The sequence below is a fragment of the Crocodylus porosus genome, unplaced genomic scaffold, assembly GCF_001723895.1.
Source record: "Crocodylus porosus isolate Cpor-Errol unplaced genomic scaffold, CroPor_comp1, whole genome shotgun sequence".
Taxonomy (NCBI): Eukaryota; Metazoa; Chordata; order Crocodylia; family Crocodylidae; genus Crocodylus; species Crocodylus porosus.
In genome coordinates, this window is record NW_017728906.1 from 81,126,972 (window position 1) to 81,145,708 (window position 18,737).

Genomic DNA, 18,737 nt, shown 5'->3' on the forward strand with positions numbered 1-18,737 from the left:
ACGCATGGAAGTCTGGTGCCTTGCTGCTGCCTCCCTACACTCCCAGTGAGAGACTTGTCATGATCTGCTGTTCCATCCTGCAATCCTTTGGCCAATGTAACAACTTACACATAACACTGTTAAGGGTATCCATGCACCATACACCTAGAGTTTTACATGTTTGCAACCCAGTAATTGGCACTAGTTTTTCTGGGACTGTTACAAACTGAACTTTTACTATATTACGCTTCACTGTCTCCAGACGACCATTGTTGTCTGCAGCTGACCATTGTTTCTTTAAGCAATTCTCTTTGGCCTCCACTTGTCTGCTTCATAGTGAGGGCCCCTTTTCTGTATTGTTTTCTTTATTGTTTATGTGTAGTGTTCCACGTTTTCAGTTTTTATTGATTTTCACCAATAAATTCCCTGATTTTTTTTATTGAAGTTACTTGGTTTTTACTATTAACTGACATGAGTGGGGAATAGCTGGGGGGTGCCTTTTACCTGAGGCACAGGTTTCTGCCTGGATGCAATGGGGGGGAGTGGGGAGGCTGGCAGTGACCACACTGAGAGAGGGGGTGGTGGCTGGAGGAGGGTGGCTGAAGCCACTGCCTGGGGGTGTGGGGCTCCTGGCTCTGACCCTGAGTAGGGCAGGAGGGGCTGCAGGAATTGCTTCTGGAGTGGGTGAGTCCCAGCTGCACTCCAGCAGCTCTGGCTGTGGCCCTGCCCTGGGTGCTGGGAGCTGTGAGCCTTGCCGGGGGGGGCAGGCGGGAGAGCCCGGCCCTGTTCCCTGCAGCAGGCACTGCACCCAGCCACTCATCATGGCTTTTTTTTTTATTACTTTTTTATTACCCAGCCACTCAGCATGGGCCTGCAGCATGGGCAGGCTCTCAGCTCTGCCCCTGGGTGGGGCAGAAGGTGCTGGTGCCAGGGTCAGGTCCACCCCCCACAGGCTGTGCCATGCCATGCTGAAGGCAGGTGCTGTTGGCTGCTCTTGGGGCCACTGTAGCAGGAGTTGGGGTGAGTGGGGACAAACAGAGCCCTGCGGGGTTCAGGGTGCAGTACTGCCTAGCAGCTGCAGGCAGCTGGTGTTGGCTGCTCCTGGTGCTGCTGCAGCAGGGGCTGGGTTGAGCAGAGACAAGCTGCGCCATGCACTGCACCCCCCAGGGCTCTGCTTATTCCCACTCACCCCAGTCCCTGCTGCAGCAGCCTTGGGAATGGCTGACACCAACTGCGGAGGGAACTGTAAGTCAGTGGGTGTGGGGCAGAGGATGGGGGAGTGGCAGTGAGGGAGGGAGGGAGGGATTAAGGCTGGGACTAGGGAAGGGGCATGGGAAGAGGTGCAGAGCAGCTCATCGGCCACTCCTGGGGCTGCAACGGGGAGCAAAGTGGAGGGAACTGTCAGTGGGTGCAGGGCAGAGGGGTGCATCTTTTGCTGTTATGTGCACCCCAGGAGGGCTGTGGGCTGGGGGGCTGTGCTGAGCTCTTTCTGGGGGGCACGTGCCCCTGGATCTGTGCCCCAGATGAGAGCAGGCTGCTACCTGCCCTGAGCACTGGGAAGAGCCTGGTGCCACCAGTAGCTCTAGCCTGCAGCAGCATCCTGCTCTTGTCCTGTGTGCAGATCTGGGGCATGCACCCCTTGGGAATAGCCCGGCATAGCCCCCCAGTCCACAGCTCTCCCAGAGTGCACATAGCAGCAAGAGCTGTGCCCCTCCGCCCTGCACCTGCTAACAGTTTTCTCCACTTTGCTCCCTGTTGCAGCCTCAGGAACAGCCAATGGGCTGACCTTCACCCCTTCCCATGCTCCTTCCCTAGCCCCAGCCTTCCTCCCTCCCTCCTTCCTTCACCGCCACAGGAACGTATTATTATTTTCCCCGATTAAAACCAACTCCCCCCCCCCCCCTTTCTTCCTTTTATCTCAATTTATCCCAGTTTTTATGACTGGAAAATAAGCCCTAAAAAATTCCTGGATTTTTTTTAAAAGAAAAACTGAAAACGCAGAACACTATTTATGTGTTGCCTTAGGTTTTTGCAGTCTTGTAATCCTGTATAGTTCAGCTTGTTCTGTTTTTTCCTCTAGCCTCTGCAGCCTGGCATTTGTTATCTCAGCTGCTTGGCACATTCTAACTGCCTTTTCCAAATTAAGCTCAGGATCCTGTAACAGTCTTTTCTTGTGGCTTGTATCCTTTATACCTAATACTATTTGTTCTCTGATCATGGACTCTTGTAGGTTTCCAAAGTTGCATGTCATGCTCAGCAGTCTGAGATCTTTGATAAACTCTTTTGTCTTACATTCTTTCCGTTGTCTTGTGTGGAAATTATACCATTCAAAGGTTTCATTTTGTTTGGTATACAATATTCCTCAAAATTTTTTATTACTGTGCCTTAGCTTTTCTGTTCTGCTTCTGTGACCATTGAAGACTGTTATAAAGAGACAGAGCTTTTGGACCTGCTATAATTAAAAAATACCTACCCTGAGTTGGATCTTCCTTCTCCGTAGCTCCACTGCATGGTGCAGCTCTGTTTAAATTTCACCCAGCTTTCTGCTGTATTGCTAGATAGCTTTAACTTCTGTGTTCCACTTTCTGTTTTTCTTTGCACTCCATTCCTGGTACCATGTTTTATTCTCAAAAGACCAAGGAGTGAAACTTATAAAATGATAAAGCTTGTTTATTCAGAGAGCCTTCTTAGTCTACTGATCTGCTGTTCCCTCCTGCAATCCTTGGGGCAATGTAACAACTTATACATAACACTTTTAAGCATATCTATGCACCATACACGTTAATTATGAACAGATATTTTAGAACAGTGTTTCTCAACCTGTGGGTTGTGACCAAAAAGTGGGTTGCATGAATATTTGAAAGGGTCATGAACAAAATTTAAAAATGGATCAACAAACTTTAAAAATAGATTCTCCTTTTAAAGGAGAAAAATGTGGGCAACCGTAGCTTTTATCTTGCAGGTTGGCAGAGTTCCAGCCTGCAAGGGGCTGCTTGGGGACCCCCTGGCCCCACACTCCTCTGCTCCATACACCCACTCCCTGCCCACATATTGGGGAGCTGGGGCCTGAGGGCAGCAGGTCAGGAGTGAGGGGCACTGGGTCAGGACTGGCCAAATGGGTCCTGGTACAAAAAAACAGTTGAGAGTCACTGTTTTAGAAGACAGCTCTTATGAAGGAGCTGAAAAACGGTGACCCAGAGGGTAAGGCATTTTGCTATGGGTCTGGAGTCATAAGTTTGAACTCTTCTCTAGATTTGTGGTAGAAGCTGCCCCTAGTTGACCCAGAAGTAAACAGATATCTGATTATTCAAGTTGAGAATCAGAAACAACCAGACATGATGTTAGCCACATCATTTCCTGACGTCTGTTGCCTTTGGAAAGTGGACTGCTGTAATCCTGCCTACTAGGATGCTAAGATCATGTGCATCTTTGTCTTTGGCTTGCTTTTCATGAAAGAAAATATCAGTGTCAGGACAGTTTATCAGCCAATGTTGAAATGTCTCTCCTCCTAGAGCTAGTAAAATATCAGTGCTCCCTCCAAATAAGTGAAGAATGGGTGAGTGGGGATCCTTTTAAATTTGAGTATAAGTGGGGCCAGGGGAGCAGCAGTTCCAGCTCTGACTCTGACCCTGAACCCTCCACTGCCCTTGCACCACCTGCCCCTTGCAGTCTCTGCCCCCCCCCACCTCCCCCTATACCAGCCTTTGCTGCCCATGGCCACTCCCCACTCCTACCACCACTTACCTTTTCCTTGAAGCTCTGGCTAAGCCCCTGCTCTGGTGGGGTAGGGAGCATGCATCATGTGCTGGCCCTAGCCCCAGTCTGGTGGGGTAGGAAGGAAGCAGCTTCACAGCAACAGCAACAATAACAGCTCTGGCCCCAGCTCAGGGGTGGGGGTAAGAAGAAAACAGTGGGGGTAAGTGATGGGGGGACAGGAGGCAGGGTTCAGGTTCACCTACCACTTGCCTGCTCCCACCCCTCTACTGTTGCATGCCATACTATAATGGTGGGGGGCGGGGGGAGAAATGGATTTAAGATGACCCTCCAAAATCAAATTGTAGACATAGAAAAATTGTAACAAATTTATAATTTTACCATGTCTAGAATCTAGTTATTGGGGAAGCATCTTAATAATAGAGTCATCTTGGGTTTGGGTAAATACAGTAATCCTGGGTGTGTCTACATGAGACACAGACTGCTCAGAAAGCTGATACTTCTGTGCAGTGGCGTTGCATGGCAAAAAACGTGATGTGATGTTACTGCGCAGTATTATTAGGCTACTGCATAGTCAGCTTCACAAAAAAGGCATTTGCTAGTGCTACTGCACAGTAACTTGGGTTTCTGTGCATTTATTTAGTACTTGTATAAACAAGTATTAAATAAATGTGCAGTAACCACCATGCAGTAACATCTTGTATAGACACAGCCTCTGTATTTGCCAAGTGAAATACAATACTCTTCACTTGGCATGAAGTGTGGACCTTTTTAGGATTGTGAAAATTGTTTGAATAGTTATTGGCAAGAGGTCCAGTCTGTCATTTTTTGCTCTTAGCTACCGGCTCATTCATTTTCCCAGCAGAGGAGCAGGTGGTCTTGCTGTTGCCCTTGTAAGCAGATTGACATAGTAACTCAAGTTTTGAGAGATGTGGCAGTAGAAGATGACTTGCTGTTGATGACAGTTTTAAGGTAGTACAAAAACAGCTGTGAGAGGTTGATGGTTTCAGTAATAGTTAATGAATTATTCTCACATCTGCCCCCATTAGTAAAAATAGTAAACTATGTCCGTCTGGCATCCAATTCATGTTAGCATTGGTTTCTAGGATTTTGCAGCATGAAGTGAAGCTCTGATACTGCTTTAGTATAGAAGTTTTTATGTAACACATCCATGCTGACAATTACACTGAATTTGTGTGTGCGCTGAGGCATTAAATTTGCCTTTTGAGTAGGAAGTGTTATGCAGTAGATAAGCCTACTGTAGGGCATGTAAGCCTGAATTAACACAGCACTTTCCTGAATACCTCAGATCAACATTTTACAACTAGTACTCTGCCCACCTTTGAAACTTTATATAATGTAACTTTATATAATGTGGCTTTTTGGTGTTACTTGGAAAAAAAAAGGAAGTGACCTCAGATGTACAATAATCTTTCTAGGAGTGATAGGAACAATTCTGCATCCTCATTTGTCTGTCATGTGAGTGTCAATCTTCTTTGGGGGCTTATTGACAGCTGTTTTATCATGTAAGTCTCTTTGAGTGAAAAACATGAACTCGATTTTAATGAATATTTCTGATAAAAAGCATGGTAAATTCTAAAGGAAGGTACAAATAAGAAAGTTTCTGTTGTCTGAACTGTTTTAACGTGTAATTTGTATGTATCTACATATAAAGGCAAGGATTTGCTTCAAAATTATAGAAAATATGGCTCTGCTAATAAGTGGCTTCTTTATAAGCACCTTAACATATGGAAAACTTAAACCATTCCTTGACTTATACTATACTGAATAAAATGCTGGTTACTTTGAGCTCTAACCAATGGGACCAAATGTGGTGTGTAATAGCAGTACAATCTGCCTTATGGTTTTTAGTAGCATATTCAGCTCACATCTATGTGGTATGGGCAAATATTTTTGTTGTGCCCCAAACTGAGGCATATGGTGAATGATATTTTCAATATTGTAAATTTCTCAAACTGAGATTGTAGGGACTGATGGCTAGAAAATGATATTAAGAGCCTTGCTTGTAAGAACTGGCCTGTTGGTAAAGTAGATATGCATTAGAATAATGGTCCAGGGCAACAGCAAAGGCTAATTGGTTTCTAAAAGCTTGTTTGTTACAAAGTTTCCTTCAAGACCCACTATATCTGAAGCCAGCAGACAAATAGGCTGTGAAATTGAAGATGTATACCACACTGTTCCCTGATGATCCATAATATGAGAGAGGCTTGCTGCATTGGCTTCCTCATAATTACCAGCTGCAGAACCCTTGGGATTTCTGATTTTGGTGGATGGACCAAATTAGGAGGCCGGGACATGCTGAAATTAAGACACTGGTAAATGACCAAATTAAGCATGCATGTGATAGGTTTGGGAAACAAACGAATATGCTGACAGAACAGAATGTGGATCGTATGATGACCACAGGGAAGCCAATCAACAGTATCTGGAAATTAAGTCATCAGAGGAGAAAAATAATACAAAAGGAGGGATTTGCTATTCAAACAAAGGGTCGCTGAGGTGGGAACGTCAGGCCACCATGGACAGAAGGTGCACCGCCAGCCCACCTCACCCACCCCACTGTGGGGTGTGGAGGGAGCTTGGCCTGTGACCTCCGAGACTGCAGACATTCAAAAAAGAGCCACATGGTGAAGCTTGCATTCTGGCTGGATGTACCTCTCTCTGTGACAGCCCTAGGACTGGTAGATATAGAATTGGGGCGGTGGGGGGGAGGGGTTATTTTGTTTGCTTTGCCTGCATTACTCTTATCTGCTATCACTGTACATCAATAACATTTGCCTATTATTGAATTGAAGAAGTCGTGGTCAGTCTGAGGGTCTGGGTTTGCCTGGAATAAGGTATCTGGGTCATAAATCCGGTGCCCACAGGGATCTACTTTTTTTTATTACAGAATAGCAAATAGCACATTCTTTAAAATGTTTCCATAATTGTATGAAACTATTGAAGAGTATTATGGAATTGGAAATATTTATTTTAACCTATTTGTTTAGCATATGAAATATTCTTGCCTCTATAGAGAGAGAAATTTAAGTGTTTTTCATACCAATGAAAACATCCCTCACTCTACAGATGTATTGAGTTTTGATTACCATTTTTGAAGCATATCTCAGCCTGTTCTTACTTCAAAAATACTTTGGGGCAGGTTGTTAGCGTACAACAGAGGAACTTCATTAATCGAATTGGTATAGTGTTCTACATCCACTGAGGAACTGATTATACTGAGAGCTGCTTTGGCTATACAATTACAGTACTAGTTTTCTCAATTTCTAAGGAACTCAGAGCACGATTGAATACTTTGATATGTCAATTCATTAGCTGCTTTAGACTGAAGATGCATTGGGGGAGATTCCTGTTTTTGCTTGTTTGTCAGACATCTATAATGACTATGTAGTGTTCTACTAACTCCAGAAGTACAAGGGTTCTGCTCCTTTATAACAATTTGCAAAATATATGTGCAGGTCTTTCTTTTGTATTTGGTTATCTTTCTTTACATAATTCCTCCTTCCAGTAAAGCACCCTGCCAACTCTCTCTCTGTTCTCACTGCTGTTTTCCTATTACTGTGGTATTTTCCTGGAGTGACTTGTCATGGATTACCCAACTAGAATATCGTCTTCGACTCAGGGTCTCTGAGGCAGCATGCAGTTGCTTAGTTTCCTGGTTATGTTATTGGGTGTGTTAACCAAATGTCTAATTACTGCTCTATTGTCAGCAGGCAGTATGATGTGCTTTTTATACTACTTCTCTTCCACTCAAGAGCATTGAATCATTTGAGCCTCATGGCCCGTGTCTGCACGAGTGTGGAAGTTTGTTTCCCTAGGGACAAGAAGCAGTGGCACACCTTGTGTCACATGCCTTCTGGCATGTTGCAGATTACCCTGGGTGGGGTAGGGAAGGCTGGGGCCAGCAATGGGCTGGCCCAAGCAGCTTTACCTGGGGTCCCGGGGGCCTCTAAGGGCTGCAGCAGCTGCAAACCTGCTGCTTGGAGCCTGGTGAATAGCCAGATTGTGGTTCCAGCTGGCCAGGCTCTGGTTTTGGGCAGCTCATGCTGCCTCCACATGTGCCACTCTGCCTTTATTTTGCACAGGTTTTTTACAGCAGAATGGAGCTTTCTCTAGTACAGGTAGTAGGTAACCATTGATCATTCTGGATCACGGCATATACACAAGTGTTCGCCAGGATCTTCAATGTGTATGCCTAGGCAGGATCATGGAGGAGTGGAGGCTGCCCAGACCTTCAATCCTCCCTTTAGACCATTGAGAAAGAATGCAAAGGTAGACAACAATTCTACCACTGAACCATAACCGTGGGTCTAGTAGGATGAAGTTAAAAAGGAATCAGCCTTGTAATAGGTCATGAATATGCCATGAAATGCTTCTGCTTAATCAGCTATACTGATAGTGTATGTTTGACCACAGCAGATCTTGTACTTTGCCTCTCTGCTCCTGTTTGGACAGGTTTGCAGATGTACTCTGAGTAGGCCTTGTTTGACTAGACTATTGTGGATGTCCAGTCATTACCTTTCTTATCCAATGGCTGTAAACTCTGTAGGATGAGGGATGTTTTTCTCTGTGTACTTAGCACAATAAGTACTTAGCACAATAAGCCTCTGATCACACTTTGAAGCAAAATAGGCTGTTTCCCCAGAACTAATTGTAATAAACAATCATGTTACTTGACCTGGCTTTTTCTCTTACCCTATCCATCCATTTTTAACTTATCTACATTATTCAATAACATGTGCTTATATATCTGGAATAAGTTTAAATAAATTGCTCCTCCTCCATTTCCAGTGTTTCCTTTTTAAGAACTTGTGCATTTTCCCTGGAGAAGGATTCATTGTCCAGAATCCCTAGTTTAAGCTCTTTCTTTCATGATGCTGATTTGTTGTCTCTCTAGATAAGAATTTGTTGTCTCTCTAGATAAGAGAGCAAGTATTTTTTAACACTGCTTGACTCAGGAAGCCAAACCCTTATCAGTTGTACAGAGGAAACCAGTTATTGTTTTGGACACCAAGCAGAACCTAAATGAAGAATCTCAAACCCTGTAATTTTACAGCAAATCACCAAAAAATATTTGTTTTGGGGCATATCCCATAAAAATAAATATGAGATGTTAATTTATATTTCAGTGTCACAGATTAGGAGGCATACATTTAGCTCAAGCTTAAATTTTGGAGACTGTTCCTTAATAGGAACAGTGGCGACGTGTAGGGGGTGCACAGGAGTGCATATGCATACCCTGAGAGTGCCAGTGCATCCCCTGACCGGCTGCACTCACCACTTAGGGCAGGGGGGGGCAGGCAGGAGCACCGATGCCCCCTGGCAAGTGTCAGCTGGGGAGTGGGAGTGCCGTGACACTCCCAGAAGCCGCCACAGTCACTTCCAGAAGCACCTGCAGTGATTGGCTGCCTTGTGATCAGCCATGGAGGGACCTCCCCGGTCAGTGGGATCAGCTGTGGTGGGTGGGGGCAAGTGCCCCCCCCACTAAGGCGGCACCAGTTACCCATGAATAGAAGTATATTTCCCATACAAATGCTTGAAAGGGAATGTTATAAAATTTAACATTTAAAGAGCAAGGTGGGTGGTTGGCAGGTGGGATAATTTGTTGTGAGGTTAGTGTAACAGTGTACAGAGTAGGGCAAGATAGTGAATATCTGTGGGGAGAGAATCTAGTGTCTGAGGCAAAGAAATGTCTAATTAGCATCATGAAACTTTGATGTATAGTTTAAACTGCTGTCAGAACAAAACCATCTGCCTGATGGAAGAGAGGATTTCCTTATAAATGTCAAACACTATTTTTCAAAGCCTTTATTTTTCATTGCCAGAATTCTGTTCTCCTCTTTTTCTCTGGCAACCTGCTATACAAGTGGAGAAGACCTTGCCCTGTATTACGGAAGGTGAAACACCAACATCTTAAGACATTTAGCAGATATATAATTTACATTCTTGATATTCTAGATGCTTGTTAATCATGCTTATGGAGTCTGAGCTCCTGTTTCAAATCCACCATCTCTTGTGATTGCATCAGGAACATATGTTGTAAAGCTCCATTATTAAAATAGACTGGCTAACTCCTTCCTTGATTGTGACTTTCTTATCACTCTATCCCTTTGAGGCTTTGAAAAGAAGGAAGGTACCTTGCAGCAAAATGGTAATCAGCATGATCAAAAAAGTTTTCTGAGGCATGGAAGCTGCACATATATTAGTGTATTACAATGCTCTTACTGAGCATGGTAGATTAATTATTTCTTTAGAATTATCTTATACAGCATAATTGTGCCTTTCTGAGATTAAACAACAGAAAAATCTGGAGAGCAGCAATTCTTTTATACCTTTTCCACTTATTTCATTGAGTATGCTTCAAATATTGAGAGCAAATAGCGTATCATGTTGGCTAAGGTTGTTGATTACTCTCTGAGTTCTTCAGCTTACAGAGATTTTCAGTAGCTTTAGAAAAGGTTCCATTTCTGCTGGTGTAGCTGAAAGCAATGACCTGAGATTTGTATCCACTTCTGTTTGCTGAGACAAATTTACTTGTTATGGCCCCAAATCTTGAAGGATGAATGCATCTTTCTCTTTTCCCCTGACCATAACCATCCCCTAACCTTTTTCTGGTCCCCTAACCATCCTTCTCTGGTCCCCATTCATCTTTCTCTGGTCCCCTAACCAAGCTTTAGTAACTGGCAACAAGTCTAACCTTCAGCTGTATTGAATACTTTTTTTAAAGGAATAAAAATGCAAGGGAGAAAAAAAGATGCAATCTTACATTATTTTGCCTGACATATGGAAATTTCAGTGCCATCATATAGACACTATTTTTTGTGAAAGGTGTGTGGTGCTTTAATGAGTTCTGCTAAGACAGGTTCTTTCACTTTATTTTTTTCCCTTTCCCTGTAAGGTCTTAATGGAGAAATGTAATTACATTTAAGCGTTGCTAATTATTTTATTGGCTTTACAATAATTGTTTCAAATTGTTAACCTGTTGCTATTTTAAAATGTGGTGGTTGTTGTCCTCCATGACCTTTGTATTTAGATGCATGTTGTTTGCCACTTTTCTTGTATTAACATCTGCTATGACCAGTGCCTCAACATAATCTTGGATTTTAGCCTCTTACACTTTATCTTGAGTCAGCTATCCAAATTAAATTTTTTATGCCTCTCAAAACCCAGATTTTGAATAAAATACGTTTCTTGAGGCACATTAATTAAATGATACTGTAGCTCTTCCTGGCATTTTATAGAAGCAAAAGACAAAGTGCCTGTCCCTGCATGATCACAATTTAATTGGGATACAGCACAGTGTTTTTTAAAGAAAGCTAAGGAAGCTTTGTCATTAGAGCCAGCCTTTAAAATGATACTTCTTTTTATTTTTAAAATACCTATGAATGCTATACAAATGCATGTTGCTCAATGAATTCATAGTTATTTATTTTGATAGGTCTATGAAAGGGGTCTGAACCTTTTTCTGCCAAAATTGATTTTAAGTTTCCTGTTCTAATCCAACAAACCAGCCGTCCTTAAAACTAGGGAATCCCTTCTCATATCGCTAACACATTTTTTGGAAAATTTTCAGGCCCTGCAATTTTTTTTTTTTAATTCTGTATGGCAGTTACATTTTGAGCTCAATGACAATGTTATCTGTTCCTCTGAGGGACAAAGGTTGTTGGTATGAATATTGTTCTGTCCAAGTCTTTAAAACTGAACACACAAGACAGCTCTTCTAAATTGAGTGTTATTAAAAAAAAAAGAAAGCAAGAAAGGAAAAAGAATGTCTTCCATGTTGAGTTCATCTTTGGGTTTAATTCACAAATTATTTCTTTTTACGCCTCAGGCTTAGGTAGTTGGCATGCAGAGGAAATTGTATCAGAATATAAGACTGGAAACAAAATTAATGTTGGCAGCTCATCGTGTATCTTTGTATATTGCATATTTTAATGAAACTTCCATCAGAATAATTCTGACCTGGTTATGGAGTAGGAGAGGGTGGTTCTTCAAATGGAAAATGCCCTGTACTGTTGTAATCTAAGAGGAAAGCTAGTGCTCCCTTATAATGTCAGTTGGGCTATATTCTTGTGTGTGCATGCCTAAGAATTTGTTAGGATAACATTTTTAGTAGGCAGCCTACTTTTAGTAGGTGTAATTCATGCCTGTAATATTTTAAGTCACATTTTTGTGTCTTCAGTTGAATTGTTCGTGAAAAGTTAGATATCTGCACCTCTACCTATCTGATTGCAGGTACAGGTCAGATCATTAAGTTAGCAGTCTAGTTTATATTTGCAATTTACTTTCAAGATGTTAAAATGCAGTTGCAGCATGGCAGGCTGGCAGCAGTGGTGTCTGTTATTTTTTCATCCTCTCAAAGTCAGCAGCTGGGGCTACTGCTGTGGTTGCTCCCCCTCTCCCCCTAGCTAGGGTAGTGGCAGACTGTCCTGAAACTTCATTGAGTTCAGCAGGAAGTGAGGAAAGGTGGCACCTGATAGGCTCAAGCCTTAAAGCTCAATAGGGTCAGATACTGTCACACTTACTCATAGTTTTCTATACCCCATAGTACTGTATTTCCAGAATCCAACATGCCTTTGAATTTAAGATGCACCCCCCCAATTAAATTGTAGACATGGCAAATTTATACATTTGTTCTAATTTTCTATGTATAAAATCTAATTTTGGAGGGTCATTTAAATTTGTCCCTCCCACCACTACAATGGTGTAGGTGGTGGGGGAGTCAAGGGGTCTGCCTCTTCTGCTGCTTGCCTCTGCCCCAGCGCTACTGCACCCTGTGCCTGCCACCCTTTTGCTTCCCCCCTCTCCTCACTGCGATGGTGTGGCTGGGCAGGGTCCAGAGGCAGCAGGTGTTCTGTGTGCCCTGATCCAGGCTGGGGTGGGCCTGCAACTGGAGCTGGAGCTGTGACAGGAAGGTAAATGGGACGGTGATGCATGGGGAGGGTGAGGGGGGAAGGCTGAGGCTGTGGGAGGGTGGTGGCAGGGAGCAGAGGCAGGGGGGAACAGAGGCTACAGAGTGCAGATAATGCGGGGAAGCAACTGTGGTTCTGATTCCAACCCCGGGTTTGGGGTTAGAGTTGGAGCAGTAGCCTCAGCCACAGCTGCTGCCGACCCCTGCTTGAAATCTAAGATTGAGGGGCTTTTATCCCATGTTAAAAAAAGAAAAGAAACTTGTCTTGGATTTGAGTAAACATGGTTTGTATTAGGAGGGGAGCAGATGAACTCCTGTGAAAGTATTATTGAAAGACTGTCTCGATGACTTGTGGATTCCTCGAAGGTATGTCACAATATGAAGTCCTGTAAAGGCTTGTTCAATTAGCAAGGGCTAGACTCAGCTCTGGTACCCCGGTGGATATTAGGCTAATTCCACTGGTTTCAATGGAGATAACTCTGGGTTTACAGTGGAAAGTGAAATCTGAATGTGTTTAAACAGTACTACTTTCCTGGTGGCAATAGCAACAATCCCAGAAGCACTTTTATTAATGAATACTAAACTTTGCACTCCATTTCTGTTAACACACCTGGAGAATCCTCTTTAATTCTTCTTTACTTTCTTATTCTAAGAGCTTTCCTTTTTTATCCACACACAGTTTTGGTGTATGCCTTCCTTTTGTAATTTTTACTTCCTTTCTTTCTTTGCCAGGCTTTTCTTTTCCTTCCTCCCTCTGTTTTTTCTTTTAAATTTGAGAAAAAAGCTGGAAGTTCACTAATTCATTATTTTCCTCAGGGTTCACAATGGCCTAATAACAATGACCCTGTTGGTTTAAAATGATTTTTAATGACTAACCCTATTTGAGAGACTATCTTACCTTTATTCCTCAAAGACTGAGGACTAGAAGATAAACCCAGAGTTCAGCTGTTTCACAGACCTTGCTGGTCTTTCTTTATTGGATGTATACCTATCATCCCAAGATCTGAGCTTACATCAACTCGGGTCACATCAGATATAAGGTTTGTGTAAAGTACTGCTGCAATGACTTTTCTAGCTTTTGAGAACTATGATTTCATTATTATGTTTAAAAAAGGCTTCAGAACAAAAAGGATGCTTCCAATAGAAATGTATCATGAATTCAAGCTAGTAGTATCAGACTTGGTAAAACTAAGAACCTTTGGCAAATTCAGATGAGAAGAGAGACTGGCATTTAAAAACCATAGTGCTTGAATATATTACAGCGTTATGTAGGCAGCCATGCTTAAAAGGTTGCTTATAAAATGTTTCCTTATAGGAGATTCATTTTTCAATGTGCCATGTAGCATTTGGGAACAACTTCTCTTGACAGGTGTTTATGATGCATCAAGAGATGTGTTTTTTTGGGCTAGGTCCACTACAAATCTAGACTACTGCTTCCTACTTCAGACTTGTAAATTGTTAACAGTTGCCAATAGCTAAACTGTTGGCACCACCTGCTTCTGAAATGTGCCATGTCCTTCCTCCCTTCCCTTGTTTTCCTTCTGTTTCTGCTCTAAGCATCTGTTTTCCCTGCAGTTCTCCAGTTTTCTTTGTTGAAGCTGAAGATGGAGGGGTAAAAATGGCAACTGACCTTTCTTATGTACAGCTTCACAGTCCTTTAGAGTGGGGGTTGTTTTGCTTTATCAATGCTATAGCAAGGAGGTGGGAGGGGGCACGCAGGGCAACCAGCCAGGGTGCTGAAGCGAAGGGGCGCCAACAGGCACTGCCCAGCTAGGGCGCAGTGTAGGATGGAGCTGTAAGCCACTCATTTAGGGTGGGGGGGTGCTGGATCAGGGGGAAGGCAGTTCCCACTGCTGTGTGCACTCCTGGGCAAGCATGGGGTGGCTTGTGCCCTCCCTGGATCTGTGCATGGGGTAAGGGCAGGCTGCCGCTATGGGCTTGCCCTGGGTGCCAAACCTCCTTGCTATGGCACTGTGCCTTATGTTCAGTGAAAGCTTACTCTGGGCTCAAAAAGGGAGAGGGAGAGGGAGGGGGAGAAGGAAGGGCAGCTTTAGGCTCTTAGTAGCTAATGTAGCATACCAGATTTAGTTCCATGAAATGAATATAACCTTTTCTTCACTTGGTAGAGTGTCTCTTTCTTTCTCTAGAGCTCGAAATTCAGTCTGCATGCTTTTACAAAATGCACACTGGGGCAGAAGGTATTATCACTGGCTTTCACTCACCTTGGGACAAGCCACCATTAGGGATATAGTAGAATGCAAGTACAAATTCCCAAATCCATGGGGATGAATTAAGTACATTGTATTTTTGTATTCTTAGCACACTGGTCATTACTGAATAAAAATACATTACTTCTTACAAATAGTTAAAGAAAAAAATAACTTGGTGTTAAAAATACCTTCATTGCTGAAGTTCTCTGACATCTTGATGGTGTATGCTTTTAAAGAGTCAACAGGTTATTTTCAGATTTAGAGAAACACTTCAAGTGGCCATTACAACTGCTGACAGTTCTTTTATGTAAACTATCAAGACTACAGTCCTTCCACTGACTATTAAAACATTGATTGATCGGGCTGCTGTTACAATGGGTAGTCATCTTAACAGTTTAGTTTCTCTACCATGTAAATGAAACCATTGGTGATGAAATGTGATATATGCACAGGAGACTGGTGTGTGTGCATCCATGCATTTGCTTAGTATATTGCATGGAAAATTACAATGCTGGATTCAACACACTTCAGCAGAGCAAGGCAACATAATATGTTCAGTGCAGGCACTGAATGGAATTTATTTGCGGCTGAAAAATTAGGATTGAAAAGGCGTGGAAGACTATTTAGCATTTATCTGAGAAGTTTAAAAAATACCTCCCAGGCTATAACTTTTTATAATCTGGGATCTTATATCTGTGATTAAGAACTATGTTTAAAAAAAGCTACACAGTTCCAAAATCAATAATTGTCCCATTATATATTGTTAGGCATAAGGACCATTATTCTCTATCCAGACAAAACAGGTATCCTCTGAAAAAGGTTCAGGAGGTACTTTAAAATGTGTAACAGATAAATGATAGGCTTATGTTTGTCACCAGATTCCTTTGTGATTAATTTTCTCCTGTCATGCTACCTGAGGGCTTATCCTCCAGCAAGTCTTACTTAAAGTTTATTGACTTTAAAAGTATTATTCAGAAAAAAATACATATTAGCTCCCTTGCATTTCTGTGCTTCATTTAACAAGCCACCACTGCTGTTTCCATAATGGTCTTAGAAATTCCTGATTCTCTGAAGTGTGCTACATTCTCTGAAGAGGTTTGGTTGTTAATGTCTTTCTATGGTGACATTTACAGGGAGTCCTATTCAAAACTGTTGAAATGTCCATCACACAAATTATTTTCTGGAATGTTTACCTCTTTTCCAGTTCTGACCTGTTCCCTTCCTTCAAAGTGAAAATTACCATTATTTTCTATTGTCCTAGAAATGGCTATTATATCAGTATGCAAGTGCAGCTGCTTAACCTTTGGCTTCGAAGAATTATATTAGCTGATGTTCAAAACATATGCTTTTTGTTATAGGGAGTAGAAATGTATTGCATCACGTGGAATGATTCAATTTTTCAATATAGGAATAAATCACTAGTCTCTTGCCTAAGTCACCGATTAATTTAGTAGTGTTTGCCAGATCAGTGGTTTGATTTGCTCCCTCAGGTTCCGTCAGTATGTTTGCGTTTTTTCATAGGAAATCCTTTGCCTTGGTCTATTGAGAAATTGAAAGCTTGCTTAATAGCAATTCCTGGACCAGAATCTTGCCCTTTCCTTTTAATTTAAAGGAAACTGCGGCATTATTTTATCTCATGTTTAGGAAAGACTTTAGATGTAAGTGCTCCAGGGTTCATTTGTGTCTGGTTCTCAGGTGTTACAAGATAGCATAATAGAGGCATGTTCTGTAAGAAATCTTCTCAAGTGATCAGAATTAGATGCGAAAGGAGACAAAAGCAGTGGGCTTGATTTTCCACTGCCTTATCCCTGTGCAAAGTAGATGTAAGAATGCTACTAAATCAGCAGGGTTCATTCACTGATGACCAGGGTTATGGGAACAGGGTGATAGTACAGAGCCTCTGCACTGATATTGTGGTTATCTATTTGAATCCCCGGGCTCTGCACACAAATGCATCTTGCTCCTTTCCCTTCTACTTTTCCATGAAAAGGGATGGTAAGGCCATGAAGTCTTACCTGTGGACTTCCTAATGGCATGGCAGGTTTTGCATGACATGTTTTGCATTACATGAGGAGGACTTAAAATGAGGTTTGCCAGAAGATGGAAACAAAACTCTGAGGTAAGTGGGGAAGGATGTGACCTGGAGGAAGCACATGTAGGAGGGGGTGACAGGGGAGGCCTTCTCATTCTTCTTGAGAAAGCAGGGCAATTGGCTAGTTACCTTGAGTGTCTGTACTCAAATGGATGGAGCCTGGGAAACAAGCAGGAAGCATCAGAATTCCTTGCACAGTCAATGAACTGTGATGTGATTCCAATAACAGAGACTTTGTGGGATAACTCACATGACTGGAGCACTGTCACAGATGGATTCAAACTGCACAGGAAGGCCAGGCAGGGGAGAAGAGGAGGAGGAGTTCCACTTTATGTAAAGAGTTGTATGACTGTTCAAAGCTCCAGTATGAAACTGGAGATAGGCCTGTTGAAAGTCTCTGGGTTAGGGTTAGAGAGGAGGAAAACAAGGGTGATGTCATGGTGGGTGTTTGCAATAGACCACCAGACCAGGAGGATGAGGTGGATGAGGCTTTCTTCAAATACCTAGTGGAAGTTTCCCTATCATAGGCCTAGGTTCTCATGGGGGACTTCAATCACCCTGACATCTGCTGGGAGGGCAATACAGCAGTGGGCAGGGAATCCAGGAAGTTTTTGGAGATTGTTGGGGACAGCTTCCTGGTGCAAGTGTTTGAGAGGCCAGTTAGGGGGCCATGCTTTTCCTGACCTGCTGATCACCAACAGGGATGAATTGTTGGGGAATGTAGGAGTGGATGGTAACTAGGGCAGCAACAACCATGAGATAGATGATTGAATTCAGGATCCTGGGGAAAGGAAGGAAGAAGAGCAGCAAAATAAGGACCCTGGACTTCAGAAAAGCAGACTTAAACTAATTCAGGGATGGGAAGAATTCCCTGGGGAGCCAGTCTGAATGGGAAAGGACTCCAGGAGAGTTGGTTGTACTTTAAAGAAACCTTGCTGAGGGCACAGAAATGGACTAACCTGATGTACAGGAAGATTAGCAAGTATAGCAGAAGACCAGCTTGAGTAAACTTCAGTAAGCTAAAACACAAAAAGGAGCTTACAAGAAGTGGAGACTTGGACAAATAACTAGGGAGAAATATAAGAGTATTGCTTGGGCATGCAGGAATGAAATCAGGAAGGCCAAAGCATAATTGGAGTTACTGCTAGCAAGGGATGTGAAGAGAAACAAGAAGAGTTTCTACAAGCATATCAGCAACAAGAGGAAGATCAGGGAATGTGTGGGTCCCTTACTCAATAGCAGAGGCAACCTAGTGACAGATGATGTGGAAAAGGCTGAAATTTTTACAGGCAAGGTCAGTTCCCAGACTACTGCACCTGGCAACAAAGTTTGGGGAGGAGATGAGCATCCAACAGTGGTGAAAGAACAGGTGAAGCCCGCTGTGCCCCCACTCCCCCGAAGCCGCCTAGACACCCCCTCAGCAGCCGCCGAGCCCCCTGCCGACCCCCAGCACAGCCAGAGGTGAGCGGGCTCATGGTGGGAAGGGGTTAACACCTCGCTTGCTGGGAGGAGGCTGTTGCCTGGTGCCGGGCCGGGTCAAGCCCCCGCCCAGGCCCCTACTTGGCCACCCCCCCAGGGAGACAGAAGTGAAGTAGGGGGTACTCACCAGTACCCCTCCTGTAGGGCAGGGCCCCCCCAAATCCTGGGCAGGGCCCCCCTGGCCTGAGAAGCCAGCGTTCCCTGATGGCAGGCCCACTGCGCATGCGCGTAGTTTAAAAGGGCCCGCCAAACAGGGAAAAAAAAACAAAAAACACACTCAGGTAGGCTCTGGAGTGGTGAGAGACACGTGGGTGAAGCCCGCTGTGCCCCC

The 18,737-nt window shown here is 43.3% G+C and overlaps 1 protein-coding gene and 1 long non-coding RNA gene across 2 annotated transcripts in view; both read left to right on the plus strand.

The window, feature by feature from the left end:
* Positions 1-18,737, plus strand: part of OCA2 (OCA2 melanosomal transmembrane protein) — a 400,590-nt gene that overhangs the window by 80,845 nt on the left and 301,008 nt on the right. The window lies entirely within an intron of this gene.
* The window catches only part of LOC109306159, a 16,374-nt gene continuing 337 nt past the window's right edge, over positions 2,701-18,737 (plus strand). Inside the window, exons 1-2 of the long non-coding RNA XR_002099873.1 lie at positions 2,701-2,711; positions 17,435-17,439. This is a non-coding gene — a long non-coding RNA (uncharacterized LOC109306159). The remainder of the gene's footprint in view (positions 2,712-17,434; positions 17,440-18,737) is intronic.